We start from the raw sequence: 24,504 nt of genomic DNA, 5'->3' as shown, positions 1-24,504 counted from the left end.
TAACTCTCAAATTTAAATCCCTAGCTTGGGATGTGCCCTTGAATTCTGTGTATCTGTCTGCCTTCTCAACATCTCCACTTGTCTCCAATCAAGCTTATCATTTCTACTCATCCCCACCCCTCATTATGGAAATAAAATAAAATACCCCCCCCAAAAAAAAAAACCCTTTTCTCCTGCAGCCTTCCCCATCTCAGGTAACGACAACTCTGTTCTTCTGGTAGCTCAGGCCAAAAGTCTTGCAGTCATCCTTGATTTTTCTTCCTTGCAAATCCCATATTGGCAATCCTACTGTATCTACTTTCGAAATACATTCAGAACCAGATGACCCCTTTCCATCTCCACTGCTACCACCCTGGTGCAAGCCATCTTTGTCACGTGCAATAGCATCCTACGTGGTCCCTTTGCTTCCTTTTCTGTCTGTGGTTTACTTTCTACACAACAGCTAGATGGTCCTTTCAAATATGGGTAAATTTTGATTCCTCCCAGATTTCTCCAAGGTACAAGCTGAGTCCTTATGTGGGCTCACAAAGTCCTACATGACCTGACCCTCTGCTCTTCATATGATCCCATCTGCCACTCTTCTCCTTGCTTCCTCTCCATGCTCCCTTCCTTGTTGTTCTTTGAATACACCAGGCACATTTGCCTCAGGACCTCTGCATTTGCTATTCCCCCTGACTGGGACACTCTTCCTCCAGGTGTCCATACAGCAACTTCCTTTACTTTTTTCCGTATCTCTGTTCAGATGTTACCTTATCATGGCAGGCTTCCCTGACCACCCTATATAAAGTAATAGGCACCTAGCCCCCATCCCCAGTCATCTCCAACTCTTTTATTCTGCCTGATTTTCCCCCTTAAAACCTATTAACCTTCTGACTATGTTACTCGCTTATGCATTTATTTTCTGTATCCCTCCACGGAATATAATTTCCGTAAGAATCAGGACTTTCTTTTGTTCATGTTGTATATTCCACCTAGAATACTGCCTGGCACATAGTAGGTATTCAATCAAAGTTTGCCGAATAAGTGGATGGGTGAACGGAAGGACCAGTAGCTGAAGAGCACACAGATGAAATAAGGTTGCAGTGCTTTTTTTCAAGATATGAGAGACCTGAGCTTATGTGCTCATTGTAAGGTACCAAGAAAGAAAGAAGACAAGTTGCACGGGGAGAAGGGGTATGATATATGGTACATAAAGATTTCTGAGAAAGCAGAAAGGGACAGGATTCAGAGCCTGGGGGGAGGCATCCCTTCCTGGGGCTGGAGGGAAGGAGGCGACAATGGAGTAATAAGGATGAGAGATGGGAAATCAATGTGACCCTCAGTTTTCTCCCACAGAACATTTGCTGAGTGCTTGAGTGGCACAGGAAGCTGGGGGCATGGTGGTCGGGGCGAGAGGGTGTGGAATAACAAACTGAAATTTCCCACAGGCTCACAGTGCTTAGGACACAAAGTCCTGCTAGAGAAAGAGGGAGGTTGTCAAATATACAGCTCTCTCTTATGATATTTGCCAAATTTTGAAGCTGTGTTGGTTGGAGGCTAAAGAGCTAAGTTCAAACCTCTGAAGGGCATCAAGGAATTTCCCACAGTGTCTTATAGCTAAAGAGGTAGAAACTAACCAAACTATATTGTGATTGTCCCCTTACCTTATCTGCCTAATGAAGTAAGGGTAAAACCTATTGGGGGAAAATATCATCTTCTTCAGCTTCAATTCATGTATATACAATCTCCAGTGGACAAGGCAGGAAAATGTGATCACACATCCTCAGGACAAAAAATAATAATAGGAGAAGATCTACAGATGACCCGGATTTTGTGGTTAGCAGACAAGAAACTTTTATTTTATTTTATTTTATTTTATTTTATTTTATTTTATAGATAAGACATTTTAAATAACCATTACAAATATGTCAAAGAGGAAAATGGAAAGTTTGAAAAAAATTGTTAAAAAAGAATACTTTCAATGGAGAATTGTAACCTATAAAAATATCAAGTGGACTTTCTGAAACTACAAAATATAATATCTGTAATTACAAATTCACTGGTTGGGTTTAACAGCAATAGACAGATGTAGTGAACTCAAATATCAATATAAATTATCCAAACTGAAGCCCACAGAGAAACAAGAATGAAAAGAACAGAGCACAAGAGACATGTGGGACACAATCAAAAGCTCAAACATATGTGCAATTAGAATCTTAAAGGATAGAGAGAATGAAACAGAAGTAAAATTCAGGGGATGCCTGGGTGGCTCAGTCGGTTGAGCTTCCAACTCCTGATTTTGGCTCAGGTCATGATCCCAGGGTTGTGGGATTGAGCCCATGTCAGGCTCTGCACTGAGTGTGGAGCCTGCTTAAGATTGTCTTTTCCTTTCTCTGCTCCTCTCCTTTGCTCACGCTCTCTCTTTCACTAAACAAAGTTTTAAAAAAAGAAGTAAATTGGAAGATAGAAAGATCAAGAACTTTCCAAAACTGACAGAGGATATCAATGTACAGATTTAAGACACTTGTTGAAACCCAAGTAGAATAAATACCAAAAAAAAAAAAAAAAAAAAAAAGCCACATCTAATCACTTAATGGTCAAATAGCTGAAAAGCAAAGCAAAGTAGCAAATCTTAAAAGCATCCAGAGAATGAAGCAACAGTAAGATTTGATAATTTTGCACCAAAACTATAGAAACTAGAAGGAAATGGAATGACAAGTTTAAGGGGCTAAAAGAAAAAAAATACAGGAACCACAAAAGACCCTAAACAGCCAAAGCAATCCTAAAAAAGAAAAACAAAACTGGAGGCATCATGATTCCAGATTTCAAGCTATACTACAAAGCTGTAGTCATCAAGACAGTATGGTACTGGCACAAAAACAGACACATAGATCAATGGAACAGAATAGAAAATCCAGGACCCACAACTATATGGTCAACTAATCTTTGACAAAGCAGGAAAGAATATCCAATGGAGAAAAGATAGTCTCTTCAACAAATGGTGTTGGGAAAACTGGACAGAGACATGCAGAAGAATGAAAGTGGATCACTTTCTTACACCATACACAAAAATAAATTCAAAATGGATGAAAGACCTAAATGTGAGACAGGAAGCCATCAGAATCATAGAGAACACAGGCAGCAATCTCTTTGACCTTGGCCAGAGCAACTTCTTACTAGACATGTCGCTGAAGGCAAGGGAAATGAAAACAAACATAAACTATTGGGACTTCATCAAGATAAAAAGCTTCTGCACAGCGAAGGAAACAATCAACAAAATGAAAAGGTAGCCTATAGAATGGGAGAGGATATGTGTAAACAACATATCTGATAAAGGGGATATCCAAACCCTATAAAGAACTTATCAAACTTGGGGCACCTGGGTGGCTCAGCTGGGTAAGCACCCAACTTCAGTTCAGGTCACGATCTTGCAGTCTGCGAGTTCGAGCCCCACATCGGGCTCTGTGCTGATGGCTCAGAGCCTGGAGTCTGCTTCCGATTCTGTTGTCTCCCTCTCTCTCTGCCCCTCATCTCATGCTCTCTCTCTCTCTCTCAAAAATAAATAAACATTAAAAGAATAAATTAGAAACATTACATTGATTCTGAAATTTATAGGGAAGACTAGTTCACAGATAATTAAGACAACTTTGAAGAAGAGCAAAGATTTTTCCTAATACATATTAACACAGTCTACAAAGCCATAGTACTAAAAATAACGTAGAACCAGAATTGAAACAAACAAGTAGGTCAATGGAACAAAAATAGATGTCATGAATTTGAAATTGGTGAAGATGGAATCATAAGTCAGAGGAGAAATAATGAATTTTATAGTTGATAATATTGAGAAAAATAAATTAGTTCTGCATAACTCTTTAAAAAAGGGAACTCTAGATGCATTAAAAATCTAAATGTGGAAAGTATAAGATAGACATAGTAGAAGAAAGTATATGATCACATCTTGTGACCTTATTTGTTCCATCAAATATTTCTGGTTTTCCTCCCAGATGCATGGTAGAATTACATTTTCCCGTTTCCTTAAAGTTAGGCGTGGCTATTGTAGCTTGATCAGTAGATGAAATTTCAGTGGAAGTGACAAGTATTGCTTCTAAGCAGAAGCTTAAGAATCATTGTGCAGTTTACCATATTTTCTTTCCCTTTGGCCTGATGACAAGCAACGTTAGAGATGGTAGTCACTCCATTAACCTGCGTCTCTGAGTGGCTGTGATAAGTGGAGCCCCTGTTGACTTGCAGTGACCCAGAAGTACTCCTTCGTGGTTTCAAGCCATTAAGATTTTATGGTTGTCCGTCACCAAGCCTAATTTAATCTATTCTATCTGATATAGAAAGGGGGTTCCACCATAGCAACATAATCTAAAATATGTGGCAATGGCTTAGGAGCTGGTCACCAGGTGGCAAGGAACCTGTGAGCAGATGTTGGAGAGATAGCATTTTATGTTATATAGTGGCAGAATATTGGATAAAACTGTCGTCTGCAATAACTTGGAAGGTAGGTCTTATACCTAATAAACTTTTAACCCTAGAGGGAAGGAAGAGAGTAGTGAGCATTAGTTTCTGTTGACTGCATTGGAAATAAGCAGAAAGTTATTGGCACATTTCCAAGCAGGAATGGAAGGAGATTGAGAGGGACCAGAAAATTGGGGTCTTGCACAGTTGGAAGAGGTAACTGTTTCTCAACTCTCACAAGTAAAAGGAAAAAATGCTAAGGGCTTGGAAGGACAAGGCTGATTAAAATCTCAGCCTCTTGATGGATCGTGTCAAGTCTGTAACTGTTTTATCCATCGATAAAAACCTTTGAATGGATAAAGATGTCTCAGGGCGAGGGTTCAACTAAAGGTGAGGTATCAGTAATTCCTTTAAATTTGACCAAATGGCTCTAAGAGACTAAACGTGCCGTTCTTCCACAACAGCCTGATAAACCCAATACCTTACCAGGCAATTATGTAAAAAGGAAAGGGTGGGGAATAGGGTGAGAAAGGAACCTAGCAAATCCAAGAAGTACATCTAGAAAATGGCTGTGGATGAGCTCTGTCACACAGAATCAATGAGAATAAAATAAATAAGAAGGCTACTAAGGTTTTAGGAAGCATTGTATGGCCAAAGAAATTATGAGCATAAATGTTCTGACTTTTAAGCCTTAAAATGATGCTAGAGCCCCCACCATCAGTGGGCAGGAAATGTGCTAATGTCTATGTTAGATTAGGCCAAAGAGGATGGTGGGAAAAAAAGAAACTTCCACAAGGTACAGCCAAGGGTTATGGAGAACAAAGGACAGAGAAGCTACTCCCAGAGCAGGGAATTGGGGCTGAAACAAGGAACATATGCATTCCTGGGATACAGAGTGTGGATGACTGGGTGGAATGTGAAAGAAACCAGAATACGTACCCCGAAATATGCCACTTTGGCATAAGGAATGTTTTGAGCTGAAGGCAATTGAGAAAAAGCAAATACAAGAAAATCTCCCTGTCCTTCTCCTATTTGCTTAAAAGTAGGACATAAGTTTTCCCTCTCTACCAGAAAAAATGAAAGTTAATCACCAGAGGTAACTTTAGACCCTATGAGCCTGGAATCTACATATGAACTTTACGAACTAGCCCCCATTAGTTTCCCATATATTTGCCTTCCCCCATTTGTCACCCTTGGAAGCCTAAAAATGTGTGGGGTGTTTTTGGTCCCATCATTTGTCTACAAACGTATTGTTCTTTGCTGAAGATGCTATATAAACCTGCATTGTAAGCCACCTCTTTGACTTATTTTCCTGAGTTTCTCCCATGTGTATATGAAATATAAGTGTTAATAACCTTTTCTTTATTTTTCTCTTGTTAATCTGTCTTTTGTTATAGGGGTCCCCCAGACGGTAGAAAGAAAAAAATTTTCCTTCCCTCCAGATGTTTAGACAACTGCCTTAGGTAGGGAGGGAGTGTAGTTTTTATGAGTGGAAACAAACAAGTTGAATACTTTTTTTGACCAGAAGGACAGACCAGTGTTGTCATTAGGGACGTTCACTAAATATTTCCAGTTCTCCTCCTTCTAGACACATAGTACGCTTGTACTTTACCATACCCTTAAAGTTCAACATGGCCCTGTCACTAGCTATGGCAATGAAATGTGAGTAGAAATAAAGTGTGTCATTGCCAAATGGAAGCTCCAGAGTCAATACACGATTAACCAAGTTTTCTTTTCCTCTGGGATAATGATTGGCAATCTCTAAGATTATGGCTGCTCCACCATCCTGGGTCCCCTAGTGGCTGAGGACTAGAACCTCTCCGACCACTAACAAGAACAAGAAATAAACATTTCTTCTTATAAGCCAACAGTGTTTTGGGTTGTCCGCTAGAACAGCATAATCTAGTATATCTTGGCTAATATAACAGGCAATTTGCAGAAGGGGAAATCCAAATTGTTAACATGTAAATAGGAATAGATGCTCAAGAAATACACATTAAAGCAGCAATGAAATACTACTTCATGTCTATCAGATGGGCAAAAATTAGAAAGTAGAGGAATAGCAAATTTGTTGAAATATATGGGGAAATAGAGATCCCTACCAAGTGCTTGTGGGAGTAGAGAGTTGGAGGTAACTAGGTATCCAACACCAGAGAATAAATAAATGAATGCAGTGGAGGATTATAATGGAATATCAGGATGAATTCTGAAGCATTAACTTGATGTTTATAGGATATCACAGGTACATATTTAAAACACAACATTGAAGAAAAGAAAACAAATCTCTTAGTACCATTTATATCAGTTAAAAATGCAAACACACATCGAGCAAAAATACATGCATCCTGTAAGAAAGGAGTTGAGATGGTGTGTGATGATGAAAAAAACAGTGATAGCAACAATGATGATGGAACAATGTACTAATGATAACTGATCACTATAAATTGAGGATTAATACCACCTAATGCACCAGAGGTCCACAAAAGCAAAGACCAATTAATGAAGATGGGCAGATGTCATTCATCTGATGGAGAAAGCAGAGTAGAGAAATCCACATCCTAAACAAACAAAAGTAGCAGAAATCTGAAACATAAGCTGGAGATGAGTTTTCTCAGAGCTTCAAGGAGTCAGCAAGGGCAGGGAGCACAAGTGGACCGTGGAGTAACTAATTAAAGGTCTGTCCTGGATCATCTGAGCTCCTCTCTCTATTTAGAGCAGCTGGCTGCAGCATTTGGCCCCAGGATAGACCCATGATTACCACTCTCTAATCAAATTGGAGAACCTGCCTAGTCAATTCTTGAGACCAGAGAATCAAATTAGGTCTGAGATAATTCTGTACATTCACAATATACATGGAGGAAAAGAAGAAAGAAAATAAGGGAATGCAGCCCCCACCCATGATTGAAATGAACACTCACCTCTAGAATAAAGCCTTCCATTTGTTTTAACAACTGTGGTAGCTTATCTGACTGCTCTCAACCTAGAACCTTCTATCAATCCTGCAGTTAAGGAGTGAGCCCAGTTGTGGAAATGGAACTTCAATTGTTAAGATAATAAATATGAGCTATATATCAACATAGCCTTGCATTTTAAAAATGTAAATGGACAATTAAGAATCACTAGACATTAGGAAACCAACAGCATGGAAGAGAAGAACTAAGATGAACAAATAGGACATTCAACCCTGGAGGAAACAAAGTTAATTCAGGAAACAGAACATAAAAAAAGTTTTTTAAGTGAATTCGAGTCCCTGTAGTTAATCAAAAGCAAACTGCATCTCTAAGAATATGCTCTTATGGGGGCACCTAGGTGGCTCAATTGGTTAAGCATCTGATTCTTGATTTCAGATCAGGTCATGATCTCATGGTCATGAAATCAAGCCCTGCATTGGGCTCTGCGTGCTGAGCACGGAAACTGCTTAGGATTCTCTCTCTCTCCCCCTCTGCTCCTCCCTTGCTCACACTCTCGCCCTCTCTCAAAATAAATAAATAAACATTTTTTTAAAAAAGAATATGCTCCTATGAATAGAAGAACAAAAGGAAATATTGACATTTATAAAGCCAATTGCTAAATAAGATTTAAAATTAAATATTAGAGGTCAATAATGTATTTGGGCATGACTGAAGACCAATTCAAGGTGTGAATGATAAAGTCAAGGGCCTCTCTCAGGATGAAGACCATAAAAATAGAGATGCAGAATATTAGGGGAAAATAAAGATATGGAAGGTAGATCTAGAACAATGTCTAATAGAACTTTTTGTGATGATAAAAGTGTTCATTCTGTGCTGTCCAATATGATAGCCATCAGCCACATGATTATTGATTGACAAGTTGAAATGTGTCTAATTCCACTGAAGAATTGAATTTTTAGTTTATTTAGTTTTAATCAATTAAAGTTTAAATTTAAATAGTCACGGGGTGCCTGGGTGGCTCAATCAATTAAGCATGCAACTTTGGCTCAGGTCATGATTTCACGGCTAGCGAGTTTGAGCTCTGCAATGGACTCTGTGCTGACAGCTCAGAGCCTGGAGCCTGTTCAGATTTTGTGTCTCCCTCTCTCTCTCTGCCCCTCCCTTGCTCACACCCTGTCTCTGTCTCTCTCTCAAAATTAAATAACATTAAAACAAAAAATAAATTTAAAAAAATTAGTGACTGGGTGACTCAGTCAGTTAAGCCTCCAACTTCAGCTCAGGTCCTGATCTCACAGTTTGTGAGTTCAAGCCCCACATTGGGCTCTGTGCTGACAGTTCAGAGCCTGGAATCTGCTTCAGGTTCTGTGTCTCCCTCTCTTTCTGCCCTTCCCCTGCTCATACTCTGTGTCTCTTTCTCTCTCTCTGTCTCTCTCAAAAATAAATAAACATTAAAAAATTAAATTTAAATAGTCCCCTGTGGCTTGGGGCTATCATATTGGACAGCACAAATAGAGAGGATCCACTGTATGCTTCCTAGGAATTCAGGAGAGACAGAAAAATAAATCCAGTCAATAAAAAATAGAAAAACTCACACAACTGAACAAAAACCAACAACCCACTTCAAAAATGGGCAAAAGACTTGAAAAGAACTTTCTGCAAAGATAATAAACAAATGGCCAATAAGCACAGGAAAAGACTTTCAATATCATTAGCCTTTAGGGAAATGCAAATAAAAACACAGTGAGATACTTCTTCACAACCATTAGGATGGCTACAGTTAAAAACAAATAAACACACAAGCCCAGAAAATAACTGGTATTAGCGAGGATGTGGAGAAATTGGAACCCTTGTGCATTGCTGATAGGAATTCAAAATGGAACACCTGCTATAGAAAATGGTTTGTCAGTTTCTCAAAAGTTAAACATAAAAATTACCTGATGGTTCAGGAATTCCACTTCTAGGTACATACCCAAAAGAATTGAAAGCAAGGACCGAAATAAATTCTTGCACATTAATCTTCATAGCAGCATTATTGACAATAGCCAAAAGGTAGAAATAATCCAAATACCCGTCGACAGATGAATGGAAAACAAAATGTGGTATACACATATAATGGAATATTATTCAGTCTTTAAAAAGAATGCAATTCTGACACAACTTGTATGAACCTTGAAAACATTATGCTAAGTGAAAAAAAACAGACACAAAAGGACAACTATTGTACGTTCCCACTTATATGCAGTACCCAGTAGAGGCAAATTCATAGAGACAGAAAGTAGCTTAGAGGTTAGCAGAGGCTTGGGAGTAGGAAGGAATGAGAAGTTACTATTTAATAGGCATTATGAAAATTAATAAAGGGAAACCACTAAAATGGAATTGGAAGGCTGGTAGGGGGAGCTCTCATGTCCTACCATTCATCATCAATTACAAATCCAAGAGGAAGAAATGGACTTTGCATCTCCGTACTCCTTTACTATCCAGGCAGGAGGGAAAAGGCTACCCTTCTCTCCCCCTAGCAACAGCCCAGCCAATGAGAGACAATTACTACTCAGCCAATGAGAAGCCACTATGCTTCCAAATCCTAGTTTACTTCACTGGACTTTTTGTTTCTAAAACCCCTCCCAACTTCTCCCTTTCCTCTATAAAAGAGCAGTTTCTCTCCTTTGTTCTCCAGACTTACCTATGGTTTTTGCTGTAGCTTGCTGGTCCCAGATTGCAAGTCTCTGCTATTCCCGAATAGACCCATTTTTGCTGGTAAAATGAACTGGCAGTTTTATTTTTAAGGTTAACTAACAGTACAGTTTATGTTCAGGATGGTGAAAAATTCCAGAAATAGATGGTGGTGATGGTTGCACAACATTGAATATTCTTAAATGCCGCTGAATTGCATACTTAAAAATGGTTAAAATGGAAAATTTTACATTATGCATATTTTACCACAAGAGAACGCTTTAATAGAAAAACCACAAATAAGGAAAAGAAAGGGGTTAAAATGAAAGCTAAAGAAGGTGGAAGGCACAGAAGGAGGAGTTGCTTAGAGCCCTTGGGCCCTGCAGAGAGCCAGGCAGCAGCAGCACCCGGCGTAGGTGGCCATGGGGAAGCATTACTTCTGTGACTACCGCAACCACTCCTTCCAGGACAAGCTCCACACACCACAAGGAACACCTGAATGGGCTGCAGCACCTCAAAGCCAAGAACGTCTGGTATGACCTGTTCTAAGATGCGTCTGCCATCTTGTTAGATGAACAGAACAAGCGGCCCCGCGGGAAGTTTCTACTGACAGGTCAGTGTGACTTTGGCTCCAAATGCAGATTTCCCCACATGTCACAGACAGACCTGCAGGGGCAGAGTATCCAGGTGGAGAAGGAGAGGTGGGCCAGGAAGTGGCCACTAAATGTCCTCAAGCTCCCTGAGGGCCATCTGGAAGACTGGTTGGAAAAGAGCCAATCGGCTGAGCTCAGCCCCAAGCAGCAAGGACGAACCCATGAGAACCACCGTCTTCCACTATCCTGGAGGCTAGCCACCAGTCCAAGAGCTGTCTGAATTCCTGTGGGCAGCCCCACCCAGGGGGTGGTCCCTGAAGCCCAGAGTCCACTGAGACTGAGGGTTCCCTCCCCACCTGCCTCCCTCTTGTCAGCTTCTGGGTTAGTCACAATAAAGAGAAGGGCTTGTTCTGGGGACACCAAGGCCCCCTCCTGCTGCACCCCATGGAGCCTCTGAAACCATCAGCTTGGCTTGGCCTGACTGAGCCCCCACAGTCTCCCTACCAGGTGTAGTCCTGGTCCTAGCTCTGTTCCAGGCAGCTTCCCCCTCCCTCCCTCATGTGACATCTTGAGAAGATGGGTGAGAAAACTTTCTTCTGGATGTTTATAAAGAAAGTTTGCCAAGAAAAAGAAAGGAAAGAAAGAAAGAAAGAAAGAAAGAAAGAAAGAAAGAAAGGGAAAAAGAGATGAAGGGAGGAAGGAAGGAAGGAAGGAAGGAAGGAAGGAAGGAAAGTAAAGGTGATTGTAGGGGTAATAAGAAATTAATAGATCCAATTTCTCATGAATAAATTTAAAAGAGTGGGTAAGATTCCCTAGTAAATACATATAGTACCAAAACTGGCTCAAGAAGAGCAGAAAAACTGGACAAATAGATAATACTGAAAAAGAAGTCAAAGAGAGGTGCCTGGGTGGCTCAGTCGGTTGAGTGTCCAACTTCGGCTCAGGTCATCATCTTGCAGTTTATGAGTTCGGGCCCCTCGTTGGGCTCCATGCTGACAGCTCGGAGCCTGCAGCCTGCTTCGAATTCTGTGTCTCCATCTCTCTCTGTCCCTCCCCTGCTCATACTCTCTGTCTCTCAAAAATAAATAAATGTTAAAAAAAAAAAAAAGAAGTCGAAGAGCTACCTTCCCTTCTGTTACCCTGCCTTTCCCCTCCAAATCCCAGGCCTGTAGGTTTATGTATGCAAGTACCTTAGAATTATCTGAGTACATTTTAAAATACATATATAGATTTCCTGGCTTCCCAGAATCAATGAACTAGAGTCTCCAAAGTTTGCCCTGACAATCTATTTTTTCCATTAAGATTTTGTTTTCAAATGTTATATATGGTGGTTGTGTAAAAAAAAAAAAAAAAAAAATCCAACAATAAAGACGTGCATAAAATAAAAATGAAGTCCCCCCATTTCTCTCCCACTCCTTCTGAGTTAACAAATGTTATCAATTTATGTATATTATTTCATATTTTTCTTGTATTGGTACAAAAATAAATGGAATCTATACGGGGCGCCTGGGTGGCTCAGTCAGTTAAGTGTCCAACTTTGGCTCGGGTCATGATCTCACAGTTCATGGGTTTGAGCCCCGTGTCGGGCTCTGTGCTGACAGCTCAGAGCCTGGAGCCTTCTTCAGATTCTGTGTCTCCCTCTTTCTCTACCCCTCCCCGGCTCACACTCTGTCTCTCTCTCTCTCTCAAAAATAAATAGTAAACATTAAAAAAGTTTTTTTAAAAAATATAGTCACAGTATATGCAGTAGTCCTTGGACCAATGTTTGGGTGAATTTAAATTAGCCCAAAGCGTGGAAAAACCTGGAATGTCAGCCAACCATTCTTTAAAGCTACTGTAGCCCTGAACCCAAAACCAAGAAAGATCACATGGAGAAAAGAACAACTATCAGAACAACCTCATTTATGAACACAGATGGAAAATTAGAAATAAAATACTAGCAAAGATTGTGGTTAAGCACACACATCTGACTATTCTTTCTCCTAAAACTCCATTAACGTGATAGAGTAAAATAACCTAATACAGCAAAGGGAATGATGATGGACCATCACCAAGCAAGAGACTTCCTAAGCTTTCTGGAAAACAGTAAGTAGAGAGAATTGGTGGATGAGACGTGGAGTGAGCCCACTGTCCAGAATAAGTGAAGAAAGGGGCCTTTAGCTGAGGAGGGAGCTGGAATGCCCAGCAGAGCCCAAGAGTTGGTAGGGGAGGACAGAAGAGATACAAGGAGATCTAAAAGGAAGCTAAGTGGAAGTCTTTCTATAAACAGCTTCCCAAGAGGCCATCCTTGGACCATCCCGCCCCTGCTATCAGCACTCAGGCAGAGCTCACCAGAGAGGGTCAACCACAGAGAACAAAGGTTGCCATGTGGGTAATAATGTCAGAATAAGGTCTTCTCCTTTAAAAAAAAAAAAAAAGTTTATTTTGAGAGAGAGAGAGGGGGAAAGAGAGAGAGAGAGAATGTGCACGGGGAAGGGGCAGGGAGAAAATCCCAAGCAGGCTCTGCACTGTCAACACAGAGCCCTACATGGGGCTCAAACTCAAGAACCATGAGATGATGACCTGAGCCAAATTCAAGAGTCCAGATGCTTAACCAACTGAACCACTCAGGTGCCCTAAGATTTTCTCCATTTGAGGCGTCTCTTCCTTTCCCTCCCTCTAATTCTAAAAGTCAGCTCCAAGCCCTGTCTTGGCATAATAACAAACCTCTGGAGCCTCTGATCAGCTTTTCCCTTCAGAGAGATACTGAATGAGGAAACAGATCTAGACTTATACAGTACACAGGAAACTCATACCAGCTACACAGAAATACCAACATGGTTTTTTTCTCTTAAATATAGAAAAGCAAATATAGATCACCGCACACACAAATAGAAGAAAAAGATCAGGATTTTAAAAATCTGGCCTACAACAGGCACATGAAAAGATGTTCAACGTCGCTCCTTATCAGGGAAATACAAATCAAAACCACACTCAGATATCACCTCACGCCAGTCAGAGTGGCCAAAATGAACAAATCAGGAGACTATAGATGCTAGAGAGGATGTGGAGAAACGGGAACCCTCTTGCACTGTTGGTGGGAATGCAAATTGGTGCAGCCGCTCTGGAAAGCAGTGTGGAGGTTCCTCAGAAAATTAAAAATAGACCTACCCTATGACCCAGCAATAGCACTGCTAGGAATTTATCCAAGGGATACAGGAGTACTGATGCATAGGGGCACTTGGACCCCAATGTTTATAGCAGCACTCTCAACAATAGCCAAATTATGGAAAGAGCCTAAATGTCCATCAACTGATGAATGGATAAAGAAATTGTGGTTTATATACACAATGGAATACTACGTGGCGATGAGAAAGAATGAAATGTGTCCTTTTGTAGCAACGTGGATGGAACTGGAGAGCGTGATGCTAAGTGAAATAAGCCATACAGAGAAAGACAGATACCATATGGTTTCACTCTTATGTGGATCCTGAGAAACTTAACAGAAACCCATGGGGGAGGGGAAGAAAAAAAAAAAAAGAGGTTAGAGTGGGAGAGAGCCAAAGCATAAGAGACTGTTAAAAACAGAACAAACTGAGGGTTGATGGGGGGTGGGAGGGAGGGGAGGGTGGGTGATGGGTATTGAGGAGGGCACCTTTTGGGATGAGCACTGGGTGTTGTATGGAAACCAATTTGACAATAAATTTCATATATTAAAACAAAAACAAAAACAAAACAAAAACAAAAAAAAATAAAATTTATAATATATAAATATATATTATATATTTAATAAATTTAAATATATTTAAATATTTAAAAAATTCTGGCCTAAAAGGAATAAGGAATTCAGAGAACAGAAAACCTTTAAAAACTACCTATTCAGAGAGATTTTTAAAAGATAATATATCCATAAAAGAATTACAGATTGCTCTGATAAAGTACCAATCACAGAATAAGAAATTGCTCTTAGAATTTTAAATATAATCGCTGAGGTTAGAAATATAATAGAAGAATTGGCAAATAAAGAAAATATCTTAGAACAGAACAAAAAGCAAAAGGCCTGGGAAATATGAGAGAAAAAGGTAAGACAAAGAAAATTGATGCAGAAAGTCAAACATTCAGAAAGGGAGGAAAAAAACATGGAGGGTCAGAATTTATCCCAAGTAGTGAACAGACAGTAGTTTTCTAATTGAAAGATTCCAACAAGTATTAAACATAATAAATGGAAAAGACCCACACCTCAACATACCCTTATAAATTTTGGAACACCAAAAATAAGTGCCATTTCCAAAACTTCCAAAGAAAAACCCTTTTATTGAAGTATAGTTATCATATATGTTATGTCAATTTCAAGCACACGATATAATGATTAAATAATTCTACACATTACTCAGTGTTCATCACAAGTATAGTCACCTTCTGTCACCAACATCATTACCATTGTTATTTGACTATTTTCTCTATGCTGTATTTTCATCTCTGTGACTTATTTATTTTGTAACAGGAAGTTTGTACCTCTTAATCCCCTTTTTGTACTGCACCCAACCTCTCACTCACCTCTTCAACAATTCATTCTCTGTATTTAGGAGTCTGGGGTTTTTGTCCCTTTGTTCCTTCATTCTCTTTCTTAATTTCATATATGAATGAAACCATATGGTATTTGTTTTTCTCTGCTGACTTATTTCACTTAGCATAATACCCTTTAGGTCCAACCATGTTGCAAATGGCAAGATCTCTTTTTTTATGGCTGAGTAATATTCCATTGTGTATATATACCACATCTGCTTTATCCGTTCATCTGTTGATGGACACTTGGGCTGCTTCCATATCTTGGCTATTGTAAATAATGTTGCAATGATGTGAGAGTGCATATATCCTTTTCAAATTACTATTTCAGTTTTCTTCGGGTAAATACTCAGTAGTGGAATTACTGAATCATATGGTATTTTTATTTTTCACTTTTTGAAGAAACTCCATACTGTTTTCCATAGTTGTTGCACCAGTGTTCATTCCCACCAAGAGTGCACAAGGTTTCCTTTTTTCCACATCCACACCAACACTTGTTATTTCTTGCTTTCTTTTGGATTCTAGCCATACTGACAGGTGTAAGGTGATATCTTATTGTGGTTTTGATTCACATTCCCCTGATGATTAGAGATGTGGAGTATCTTTGCATTTGTCTGTTGGCCACCTGTATGTCTTCTTTGGAAAAATGTCCATTTCTAATCAGATTATTATTTTATTATTATTATTATAATTTGTTGTTGAGTTGTGTAAGCTCTTTATATATTTTGGATACTAACCCCTTTCAGATACATCATTTGCAAATATCTTCTCCCATTCAGTAGGCTACTTTTTTGTTTTGTTGACCATTTCCTTTGCTGTGCAAAAGCTTTTTATTTTAGTGTAGTCCTAATAGTTTAATTTTGCTTTTTTTTCCCTTGCCTGAGGAACCATATCTAGCAAAATGTTTCTATGGCCGATGTCAAAGAAATTACTGCCTGTGTTTTCTTCTGGGAATTTTACAGTTTCAGGTCTCACATGTAGGTGCTTAATCTATTTTGAGTTTATTTTGTATATGGTGTAAAAAAGTGGTCCAGTTTCATTCTTTTCATGTAGCTGTCCAGTTTCCCAACACCATTTATTGAAGAGACTATCTTTTTCCCATTGCATATTCTTGTCTCCTTTGTCGTAGATGAATTGACTATAAAAGAGTGGGTGTATTTCTGGGTTCTCCATTCTGTTCCATTAATACCCATGTGTTTATTTTTGTGCCAGCACCATACTGTTTTGATTATGATACCTTTGTAGTATATCTTAAAATCTGGGAATGTGATACTTTCAGCTTTGTTCTTCATTCTCAAGATTACTTTGGGGTCTTTTAATTGTTTTATTTCTGTGAAAAATGCTGTTGGTATTTTGTTAGGGATCACATTAAATCTGTAGATTGCTTTGTGTAATATGGACATATTTGACAATATTAAAATTTTGACAATATTAATTCTTCTAATCCATGAGCATGGAATATCTTCTATTTGTGTCATCTTTAATTTCTTTCATCAGTGTTTTATAGTTTTCAGGTTTTTCACCCCTTTGGTTAAATTTATTCCTAGGTATTTTATTCTCCTTGATGCACTCGTAAATGAGATTTTTTAAATTATTTATTTATCTAATTTAATTTATTTATTTGAGAGAGAGAGAGAGAGCAAGCAGGGGAGAGGGAATAGGCTCCACACTCAGCATGGATCCCACAACCCTGGGATCATGACCCAAGCCAAAATCAAGAGTCAGATGCTCAACCAACTGAGCTACCCAGGTACCCCAGGATTTTTTTCTTAGTTTCTCTTTCTGCTACTTCATTAGTAGTATATAGAGGTATATTAATTTTTTATGCTGTGACATTTTTTTAATCAGTTCTAACAGTTTTTTGATGGAGTCTTTAGGGTTTTGTCTACATAGTATCTATATTTAGTATATTATCTATGTATAGTATCATGTCATCTGCAATAGTGGGAGTTTTACCTCTTCCTTATCAATTTGAATGTATTTATTTCTTTTTCTTATCTGATTGCTGTGGCTAGGGCTTCAAGTACTATGTTGAATAAAAGTGATGAGAATGGACATCCTTGTCTTTTTCCTGATCTTAGAGAAAAAGCTCAGTTTTTTATCACTGGGTATGATGTTAGCTGTGGGCTTTTCATATTTCACCTTTAATAGGTTGCAGTATATTCCCTCAAAACCTAATTTGTTGAGAGTTTTTATCATGAATGGACATTGTACTTTGTCAAATGCTTTTTCTGCATCTATTGAAATGATCTTTGTCCTTTCTCTTGTTAACATGATGTATCACATGGATTGATTTGTGAATGTTGAATCACCCTTGTATCTCTGGAATAAATCCACTTGATGGTGGCAAATGACTTTTTTAAAACTGTATTGTTGAAATCAGTTTGCTAATATTTTGTTGAGGAATTTTGTATCTATGTTCATCAGAGATATTGGTCTGTAGTTATCTTTTTCTGTAGTGTCTTTGTCTGATTTTGGTATCAGAGTAATGCTGGTAAGTAAGGCCTCAAAGAACAAATTTGGATCACAATTTTCCACCTGCCTGCAAGATGTTCATTTCAGACCTAAAGGCAATTTAGGACCACTGCTTTCCTTCCTCTTCTATTTTTTTTTTTTTTTGGAATAGTTTGAGAAGAATAGGTATTATCCCTCTTTAAATGTTTGGTAGAATTCACCTGTGAATCCATCTGGTCCTGGACTTTTGTTGGGAGTTTTTAAAAATTACTGATTCAATTTCATTATTAGGAATTAATCTGCTCAAATTTTCTATTTCTTCCTGATTCACTTTTTGTAGTTTATATGTTTCTGGGTATTTATCCATTTCTTCTAAGTTGTCCAACTTGTAGGTATGTAATTTTTCATAATATCCTCATAATCTTTTGTATTTCCATGGTATCAGTTGTTATTTACCCTCCTTCATTTATGATTTTATTTATTTGCATCCTCTAATTTTTATTTATTTATTTATTTATTTATTTATTTATGTGTTTATTTTTGAAGGAGAGAGAGACAGAGCATGAGCAGGGAATGGGCAGAGAAAGAGGGAGACAGAATATGAAGCAGGCTTCAGGCTCTGAGCTGTCAGCACAGAGCCCGACACATGGCTCAAACCCATGAGCTGTGAGATTCTGACCTGAACCAAAGTCGGATGCTTAACTGATTGAACCACTCAGACACCCCTCGAATCCTCTATTTTTTTTCCTTGATGAGTCTGTCTAAAGATTTATCAATTTTGGTGATCTCTTCAAAGAACCAGCTCCTGGTTTTAGTAGTCTTTTCTTGTTTTAGCTTCTGTTGCATTTATTTTTCTCCAATCTTTATTATTTCCTTTCTTCTATGGGCTTTGAGTTTTATTTTTTCTTCATTTTCTTGTTCCTTAAGGAGTAAGGTTAGGTTGTTTATTTGAGATTTTTCTTTTTTCTTGAAGCACACTTGTGTTGCTATAAACTTCCCTCTTAGAACTGCTTTTACTGCATCCCAAAGATTTTGGACCATTGTGTTTTTTTTGTTTTTGTTCTTAAAATTTTTTTAATATTTTTTTTATTTATTTATTTTTGAGACAGAGAGAGACAGAGCATGAACGGGGGAGCGTCAGAGAGAGGGAGACACAGAATCTGAAGCAGGTTCCAGGCTCTGAGCTATCATCACAGAGCCCGACGCGGGGCTCGAACTCACGACCGTGAGATCATGACCTGAGCCTAAGTCAGACGCTCAAACGACTGATCCACCCAGGTATCCCATGGACCATTGTGTTTTTAATTTTCATTTGTCTCATGTATTTTTTAATTTCCTCTGTGATTTTTTTGGATAACCCATTCATTGTTTAGTAACCTGTTATTTAGCCTCAATGTATTTGTATTCTTTCTAGATTTTTTATTGTGATTGATCTCTAATTCTTTACATTGTGATTAGAAAAGATGCATGATATGACTTCAATCTTCTTGAATTTATTGATATTTATTTATTTTATTTGTGGGTATGTGTGTGTGTGTGTGTGTGTGGCCTAACATGTGATCTACTCTGGAGAATGTTCCATGTGCATTTGAAAAGAATATGTACTCCTCTGGTTATTGGAAGGAATGTTCTATATATATCTGTTAGGTCCATCTTGTCTCTATCCATTGTTGCAAGTAGGGTGTTAAAGTTCCTATTATTACTGTATTACTTATTGTGTTGTTAACTTCTTCTTTTAAGTCTTTTAATAGTTGCTTTATGTATTTAAGTACCCCCATGTTGAGTGCATAGATATTTACAATTGTTATATCCTTTGGATTATTACCTTAGTGTTATAGAGTGTCCTTGTTTCTTGCTATAATTTTTGCTTAAAGTGTACCTTATCTGATATAGTATTTCTTTTTTTTTTTAATGTTTATTTATTTTTGAGACAGAGAGAGACAGAGCATGAACGGGGGAGGGTCAGAGAGAGAGGGAGACACAGAATCCGAAACAGGCTCCAGGCTCTGAGCTGTCAGCACAGAGCCCGACGCAGGGCTCGAACTCAGGGACCGCGAGATCATGACCTGAGCCGAAGTCAGATGCTCAACCGACTGAGCCACCCAGGCGCACCTCTGATATAGTATTTCTATCCCAGCTTTCTTTTTCTTCTATTTGTATGTTAAATGTTTTTCTATCCCTTCACTTTCAATATGCATGCCTTTAGGTCTGAAGTGAGCCTCTTATAGGCTGTATATGGATGGGTCTTGCTTTTTTATCCATTCAGTCACCCTATGGTTTTTTGATTGAAGCATTTAGTCCATTTGCATTTAAGAAATTATTGATAGGCATATACTTATTGCCATTTTGTTATTTGTTTTACCGTTCTTTCTTCTTCTGTTGTTCTCTTCCATTGTGGTTTGATGGCTTTCTATATTGTTATGCTTGTATTCCTTTCTTTGTGTGTGTGTATATCTATTACAGGTTTTTGATTCATACATTAAGTTCATATATAACAGCTTATGCTTATAGCCATCTAGTTGATGGTCACTTAAGGTTGAACATATTCTAAAGGCACTAGATTTTACTCCCCCCCACCACGTTTTATCTGTCTGATGTCATATTTTACATCCTTTTATTTTGTGAATCACTTGACTGATTTTTGTCAATGCAATTGATTTTACTGCTTTTGTGTTTTAACCTCCATACTGTTTGTTTGTTTGTTTGTATTTAAACAGTTGTTGTATGCCGCTCCATACTGGTTTTATAAGTGATTAATCTATTACTTTTATTATATGTTTGCATTTACCTGTGACATTTTTTCCTTTCATAATTTCCTTACTTCTAGTTATGGCCTTTTTTTTCCCCCACTCAAAGAATTCCTTTTAATGTTTCTTACAAGACTAGTTTACTAGTGGGGCACCTGGGTTGCTCAGTGGGTCGGGGGTCCGACTTTGGCTCAGGTCATAATTTCTCAGTTCAGAAGTTCAAGCCCCACGTCGGGCTCTGTGCCGACAGCTCAGAGCCTGGAGACTGCTCTGGATTCTGTGTCTCCCTCTCTCTCTCTCTGTCCCTCCCTCCCTGACTTGAGCTGTCTCTTTGTCTCAGAAATAAACATTAAAAAAAAAAAACAACTAGTTTGGTAGTGATAAACTCCTCTAACTTTTGTTTGTCTGGGAAACTCTTTATCTCTCCTATTCTAAATGATAACCTTGCCAGATAGAGTATTCTGCTTTTCTTTCTATCTTTTTTTTTTTTTGCTGGTTTTTCCTTTCAGCACTTTAAATATATCATGCCATTCCCTTCTGGCCTGCAAAATTTCTGCTGAAAAAAACAGCTGATAGCCTCTTATGGGGATTTCCTTGTATGTAACTCTTTTCCTGCTTTTAAAATTCTCTTTTTTTTTCACTACTTTTTGCCATTTCAATTATTGTGTGACTTGATGTGGACGTCTTTGGGTTAATTTTGGTGGGAGCTCGCTGTATTTCCTGGATCTGGATGTCTGTTTCTTTTCCCAGATTAGAGAATTTTTCAGTTGTTATTTCTTCAAACAAATTTTATGCCCCCTTTTCTCTCTGTTCTTCCTCTGGTATCCCTATAATGTTAATGCTATTGTGCTTGATAATGTTGCTGAGTTCTCTTTTTTTTTTTTTTTTAACGTTTACTTATTTTTGAGACAGACGAGACAGAGCATGAACGGGGGAGGGTCAGAGAGAGAGAGGGAGACACAGAATCTGAAACAGGCTCCAGGCTCTGAGCTGTCAGCACAGAGCCCGATGCCGGGTTTGAACTCACGAACTGCGAGATCATGACCTGAGCCGAAGTCAGACACTCAACCGACTGAGCCACCCAGGCGCCCCATGTTGCTGAGTTCTTTTAACCTATTCTTACTTTTTATTATTATTTTCCAAAGATTTTTTTTTAAAAAAAGCCACTTACATTGGTGGAAAGTCAAGTTAATAGTGGACTTTGCATCAGTAACATTACACTCTAAAAGAAAATGAAGCGACGTTTCAATAGTTCTGAGGGAAAATTATTTTCAAGTTAGAACTGTATACTCACTCATACTGTGGAACTATCAGTCAAGTATGAAAACAAAATAAAGACATTTTAGACATGCAAAGGCTAAGAACATTAACCTCCTATATACTTTTTAGGAGGTAGAATCTTGAGGATATAATGAAATAAAATGCAGGTAAAAACCATGAAAGAGGAAGATGTTGGATTCTTGACGTATTTTCTAAAAATACAACTAATGGCAGCTTAAATAAATGTGGGGTTTTTTTCCACATAAAAAGTCTGGTGGAGGCATTTAATGGCTGCTTTAGGAGCTCCTGGGTGTCATTAGGTTCTACACACCTTCTTTTTCCAGTTCTACCAACTCTGACATTTGATCTTCATCTTCCCTGTAACAAGATGGCTGCAGCAACTCCAAACATCACATCTCCATTCCCATGGACAAGAAGGAAGAAGCAAATGTAAAAGCCAAATCTATTCCCATCAAAAATATTTTCCTGAGGACCCACTCAGAAATTTTCATTTATATCTCATTAGCTAGAATTAAATGGATCATATGGCCAGCCACCCCTAGCTGAAAAAGAACCTAAAGAGAAAAAGCATTTTTTTTAGGCTGGCTTAGAAAAGCATTTTTAAGGTATATTCCCCTTCTTTTCCTAAACAAAAAAAAAAGTGAGGTTCTCATAGTAATAAGAAAAAAAAAGAGAAAAATTATTGGGCAGTCAGCCAACAATGCTTACCACATAAAACATAATTTTGGCTCTACAAAGCAAGAAGGGCTTAAGCAGTAAGGAAAAAGAAAATCCAGATGTAGTGATTCCAGAATTAGTTGATTCATTAACTCTGTGACACCACCTGGAGGCTAGATTCTTTTCGTATCTCTGCTCTGCCATTTCTTAGTGTTGGCTTCAGCTTCAAGCCGATAGCAAGATGGCTGTCACAATTTCAGTGTGAAATCTACATATGGCACGTCCAGAGGAAGAAAAAAGACTGTTTTCTGTATTTTTCCCCCTCAAAGAAACAAGAAAATCTTTCCCAGTAGCCCCTTTGCTAATTTATCCTCGTGTCTTATTAGCCACAATTGAGTCACATTTCTGAGACAATCACTAGCAAAGTGAATGGGATCATCATTGTTGACCTAGACTAATCATCTCAGTGGAATGTGAATTGAGGAATCAAGCAGTGTTCACTACAATACTTCCTATTGTGCTCACCAGGGGAAAGAAGTCTCACTAAGACCACATTGTTACAGATCTAGAAGCCAATCATTTCATATTAGGATAACATACCAGAAGGATCCAACAAGAATGTCTTTCAGAGGAAGCATAGAATAGATTTCAAGCAAAAGTAGTAGGAAAGAATCTGAAAGAGCTTAGTGGTATGGTCATATTAGTTTTCTCAACAACAGAGGAAGATAATTAGAAATTCTAGGGAAGAACGTGTACAAAAAAGTCATCATTCAAATGGGAAGCAAAAGAGAACCCATTTGACCTGGGTCTCTTTCAAGTATCACAGGTTCATATCAGTGATCTTGTAAAGAAGGAAATGTAAGTTGATCACACAGCACAGGACTGCAATCACTGAAAGAAGGGAAACAAACGTGTGAGTCCTAAAATTGCCCCAGCTCGGGGCACCTGGGTGGCTCTGTGGGTTAACTGACTTTAGCTCAGGTCATGATCTCAGGGTTTATGAGTTCAAGCCCCACATCAGGCTTCGCAGAGACTGCTTGAGATTCTTTTTCTTTCTCAAAACTTCTCAAACAGGATCAGTCTATCTAAGTTGAGGAGACAGATTGGAATTTGGAGAGACAGGTGGCTAGAATTTGTGAGGCACCATCTTGGAAGGGAGGCAGCTACACACACAGAAAGCTCTGGAGATCTGCAAAAGGATCCTAGAGACGAATCTTTGGCTGAATGATGATCTGAACATGTTTGTGGTGAAACCGCAGGAGGCTGGGGAAGGAACCACTAGAAAGCAGTAGGTCAAACAATTCCTGGAACTCATACTCATTTGGGACTGGTTTTTGTTCCCAACGGCCAGAGTGAAGAGACTTTGTAATATATGGGACATCCTAAGAAGGGGGAACCCCAATACAGGGCCTAATTAAACCAAGAGATGTTGCTCTCATGTCATAACAACATGGAAAAGCAAGCCTCAAAATGATCAAACTGATCCACAATAACTTAACTGGATGCCAAAACAAAGCCCCACACTCTTTAAAGAAATACAGCAAGATGCAACATAAAACGAGGTAAATTTTACCATGTAGAGCATGCATAAAAACCCACCAGGCATGTATATAAGCAAGGAAAATATGGCACATAGCTAAGTGAAAAACTGATCAACGGAAACAAACCCAGAAGCAACAGAGTAGCTATTTTATATACACTCAAAATTGAAAGGAAAACATAAAAATAATGAGGAGACAAATTAAAGATATAAAAAGGCCCAAATGGAATCTTTAAAGATAAAAAACAATGATCTGAGGTGAAATTTATATAGGATTGGATTAAGAGCAGATTAAACCCTGCAGTGAAAAAGAGACCAGTGAATGTAAACACATGGCAAACAAAAACTCCAAAATGAAGCACACAGAGGAAAAAAAAAAAAGACTGAAAAAATTAGCAGAACTTAGTGATCCTATGAGATACTTAAAAAAATATTTTTTTAATGTTTATTTATTTTTGAGACAGAGAGAGACAGAGCATGAATGGGGGAGGATCAGAGAGAGGGAGACACAGAATCTGAAACAGGCTCCAGGCTCTGAGCCATCAGCACAGAGCCTGACGCGGGGCTCGAACTCACGGACCACGAGATCATGACCTGAGCCGAAGTTGGCTGCTTAACCAACTGAGCCACCCAGGCGCCCCCCAAAAAAAATTTTTTTTTTT

The 24,504-nt window shown here is 38.5% G+C and overlaps 1 pseudogene; it reads left to right on the top strand.

Annotated features, from left to right (window-relative positions):
- The first annotated feature begins 10,447 nt into the window (after positions 1 to 10,447).
- LOC125909033 (zinc finger matrin-type protein 5-like) lies at positions 10,448 to 10,988 on the top strand (annotated as a pseudogene).
- The last annotated feature ends 13,516 nt before the right edge of the window (positions 10,989 to 24,504 follow it).

Source organism: Panthera uncia, assembly GCF_023721935.1.
Source record: "Panthera uncia isolate 11264 chromosome B3 unlocalized genomic scaffold, Puncia_PCG_1.0 HiC_scaffold_1, whole genome shotgun sequence".
NCBI lineage: Eukaryota > Metazoa > Chordata > Mammalia > Carnivora > Felidae > Panthera > Panthera uncia.
This window is presented reverse-complemented; position numbering and strand designations above follow the sequence as displayed.